Source organism: Telmatherina bonti (assembly GCF_933228915.1).
Source record: "Telmatherina bonti genome assembly, chromosome: 5".
Lineage (NCBI taxonomy): Eukaryota > Metazoa > Chordata > Actinopteri > Atheriniformes > Telmatherinidae > Telmatherina > Telmatherina bonti.
Window position 1 is genome coordinate 5,980,850 of NC_136623.1, and position 4,811 is coordinate 5,985,660.

Here is a 4,811-nt window from a genome sequence, read left to right on the forward strand (position 1 = left end):
AGTTTGAATTAAAAAGTTCACTGAGGCTGTGATTTAGCACCTTTTTGGTTTGCAGTAGAAAAGTTTGAGTTTCTGTCTTACTTCAACCCAGTGGCTTCAAACCTCTTCATGCTACCAAAAAGCCAAAATTAATGCAGCTTTTAATGTAAAGCTCACGTCTGACTCAACCTGATCCATTTGCTTTACTACAAAGTCAGAAATATCCTCATTCATTTTTCATCTTGTAGCAACTTTAAAACCACCTAGCATCCTTGCTAGCCTGTTTAAATTAAAAACCGGATCATGTAGCGCTAGCTTAGTTGGAGTTTAGCTAATCTTTGAACATCTTTATTGTTTATTTGTAGTTCCAATGTGAAAATCTAGATTTACTGGGTTAATGTTTAGTCCCTAAATACACTCACTGAAAACTAAATATGTCATGTTTTCCCCACATTAGCTTAAAACTCATTTACTGCTAACATAGAACTAGATTAGCACTGCTACGTAGCTTCATGCTAACATCAGGCTACATGACATTAGTAGTTGTAGTCGCACAGGGAGAAAATTTCTTCTAGAAATGTTCAGAAACATGATAAGTTCAAAGTCCAACATTTTGTTGGGAACCTCTGATCTAACCCAAAGCATGAAGGGAAATCACAAGGTCGATAACACAATCACAAGGATTACTTGTTTAATATATGTAATTTATAGCTGTATTGCGGCAATCACACCAACTTAGATCCAGATAAAAGGCAGAAAACAGATTTTATTCCTATTTAAGTAGGAAATTGTACATTTTCCATGTAAGATATATATTCTGTTTTAGGTCTTTAAAACTAACAGCCTCTGAAAGATGGTTGGTGATAAGACCTGTTTTTATGTAAATAAAGCTGTATTCATGTTGCACAGCAGCTGCAGATGATAACACAACAGTGTTTGAACCTGATTGAAATGAGCCATGAGCTTTGAAGAGGCTTTATTTCACCACGTCTGACTCGGAAACATTGACTTTACATGAACTGTGTTGACAAAACTGTGAAAATGAAAATAAATTTTGATGTAATAAAATTATTTTATTAATTTCTGGCTGAACCGATTATCACTTCCTCTCACATGTCAGACAAACATTTCATCTAGTTTAGCTGTAACACTTGCAGTGAGGTTGGGTTTGAATGGACATTAAATCTTTAAAATTGGTTCTTTTCTCCACAACAAAAAACCTGTAACCAAACATATCCCTCAACAACACAAATCCTTCATCCATCATATTAATTCAGCACACATTTCAGAAAATCACATTTATTCAGATAAGCACACACAAAAACTAGTTCATGAAGCATGTTGTGGTTGACAGATGAAGCTAAAACCATTTGGAACATTAAGATATTTGTTGTCATTTTAAGCAGATTTCATACAGAATAAAGATAAACTGATAGTTTTGCTATTAAATTCACATATCAGCCAATTTTCTCGTCTCTCACACTGGAATTCTGCTTCTCTAACAAACACGAACCCGAGTTCAATCACTAATATCTCCTGGAACATGATGTGGAACTGTGATGGATATCGTATCCGGTCAGCTGGTCTACGGAGGTTTTCTATCCGTCCAGGAGGTTTACAATCCAGACAAAACATGTAGTGTTTATTCAGAGACTCTAGATCATAAATCCACCATTACTTATAACATCTTCATCACCATCACTACCATGTTGCTAAGAGAGCTCAATTTTCACCTGGACATGATGATGAAGACACTTCCTGTCAGACTTTCCACCAATCAGAGAGCTTAAACTGACGGTAATGTCCGATAATAAAGGTCCTCTTATGGTTGGGTTTAGTGAGGATTGCAAGTAAATAGAACAGAAATAACTGGAAAAGAGGAACAGGTGTAAGTATGTAAATAGTTTCAGTGTCAATCAGTTTAAAATAGATTTTCAGAGGTGTCCTGCAGGGATCTGTACTCGGCCCACTACTTTCTCTAAAACAGATTAAATATGGGGACCAGTAGGTTGCAGCCCATTATGTTTATACTTTAACCACATCAAACCTTTACAAAGTTTCATATTAATCTGGTTTTTCACTGCATTTGATGTGATCTGGGTGAAAACAAGCTTCTCAGTAATATTCTGTAGAATCAGTTGAATAAAGTATGCATCAGCCTCTCTGGCTACCCAGAATTCCCCCCTCTAGAGGTATTGTGACATCAGCGAAGCAAAATTTCAGCATTAGCGACTAGGGGATAATTTGGCGACGCCTTTACGGCTCAATACGAATGCACAAACCAGCAGCAGCTGAGGCCAAGACGTGTCGTCGCCACTGGCCAAGACGTGAGGCTGAGGCCGGTCAGGGGACGGGGCTGGAGGGGCGTCGAAACGCAGGCTGCTGTTTAAGATTCGTCTTCTTCCGTGGTGATGGCGGCGTTGTCGGTGGAATTGGAGCTCAGGAACTCGAAGGCCTTCTGGCTCTGTGAGACGAACTGTTTGAGCGGCGTGAGCAGCAACTCGGTGGCGGATGGTCGGCGAATGGCGTTGCCTTCGGAAGGGAGGGCCAAGCTGTCCAGCTCGGGGTTGGAGGGGTCCTTCAGGCTGGAGCGGCGACCGTTGGGGGGGTCCAGGATTTGGGGGCCTCCAGAGCCTCGGCTAGACCGAGAAAAAAGACTACGGCGGCGGCGAGGACGGCCATCCATCGCCTTCAGGAAGAGACTGTTTACTGAGCTACGACGAGACGAGCTGTCCGTAGTAAATTCCTCACGGTTCAGGAAGTCCTCCACGTCCTGATGGCTCGGCTGCTGCAGCTAACACACACACACACATTACTCAGTGTGACCTACACTTTGTTTTGAGGTTTGTTTCCAGGTGTGTTTTAGGTATGTTACAAGCGTGTGTTAAACTATGTGTTATTGGTCTGTTTCAGGCAGAGTCCAGTTATGTTTCAGGTATGTTACAGATGCATCTCAGGTGTGTTCTGCTTCCTCACCATGTTGTAGAGCGGTGTTGTGTTGATCACCAGCTGCAGGAGGATCTTTGAGAGTTCCTGCAGGTCTTGGAGCAGCTGTTGGACCTGGACCGGGAGCTCTCGGACCTGTTGAAGCGGCGTCAGCTCGGCTAACATGGCAGCTCGATCTTTGATCCCCCTCATGGTTGAATCTCTGAGGCCTTCTGCTTGGTACAACAGCGCCACCAGGAGGCTCTGCAGGTACTGCAGTAGCTCAGCAGTCAGTTCCAAGACACGACTCAGACCCACCTGCAGGAAACATGGGTCCAGCGTAAGCTCGAGTTGTTTTTATCTACTCAGTCTTTCATTTGCATGTGATACGTCGTCAGATGCAGGCGATGGATGAACATTTGAATACTGGTAAAACAAAATGTGTCCTTAACAACAGTAAGGCTGTAACATGAGGTTTGGATCTGAAAATGTGGGGCTGAATCTGTAATATGCATGTTGTACCTATGAAAAATACAAATTCAAGCACAACGTTAAGGTTGCAGAAACTAAAACTTTTTTTTGACTTCCAAAATATTTTTCAAGGTTTTCAGTTTTCAAACACTAATTTTCAAGGTTTGAAAACGTTTTCTTTCCATTTCAGATTATGGCAGGATTCCATTACCATAGTATAGATTTATTTATAATCCGTTGCGTCGCTGGTTTGAAGATGTCGGTCCATGTAGTAAGCCAGGAAGGCCTGTCCCTTAAAAGTTTATGCAAGAGCATTCTGTACATTGATCCAACATGGACTTGGTGCCTGTTTAAAACCAGCTTTAAGAGTCTGGACAACCAGCTCTCTGATCGGCTTGTCTTCTGCCCCCTGGTGGACACGTTTTGCATTACAAGACACATCTTGCGTATTAAACTGTAAATATAGAAAAATTATTCATTTACATTTTGTTAAAGCTCCAATAAAGATTTCAGATTAAAATAATTAAAATTTTCTCCCCATGTTGCTTGTGTTGAGCTTTAAAGGGTTGAAAAAAAGTTTCTCAAAGAGAAGCTGCTCAGGAAATTACTGACTCTTCAGTCCGTTTGACAATCGGTAACAATTCTGGTTGCGCACTGTGCGCTGGGTTTTTATTTATGTTTGAACATAAATAGCAGGAGGAGCTGAAACACATTTCAATCATCCAGTCCAACAAACAGCAAACAAGTCGGCAGAATCAGCTGTTGTAGCAACTTTTTAGGGTTAAATCCAGATGAAAAGTATCAGACTTCTTCCCCAGAAGCATCGTTTCACCAACAAAATAATCCACCAAACTTTATTTAATTAATCCTGAAATGAGCGAAGTTCATGCAACGAGTGATCAGAGGGGACAACGAGTCCTGCCTCCACAGTCTGGAAAACCAACCATGTGTCGATGCATTTCTGCAGGCAAATCCTGTTCAGTGAGTTCATACCACATGTGTGTCCTGGTTTCCACGACACTTTTGCAACACATTAAACGTCATTTACTATCTTTCTCTTCCGGCTTTCCTCTTTTTCTATGATGTTGTTCTGATGAAAACAAAAGCAGGAAGTTCCCCGCCACGTGGTTCCGGGTTCTACTGATTCTTTCCAGGAGACACTGGACACAGTTGGAAGATCCAGGAGACTCTGGACACTCTGGACACACGGGAGATCCAGGACACTGGACACACGGGAGATCCAGGACACTCTGGACACTCTGGACACACGGGAGATCCAGGACACTGGACACACGGGAGATCCAGGACACTCTGGACATTCGGGAGATCCAGGAGACTCTGGACACTCAGGACACTCTGGACACTCTGGACACTCAGGAGACTCTGGACACTCGGGAGATCCAGGAGACTCTGGACACTCGGGAGATCTAGGAGAC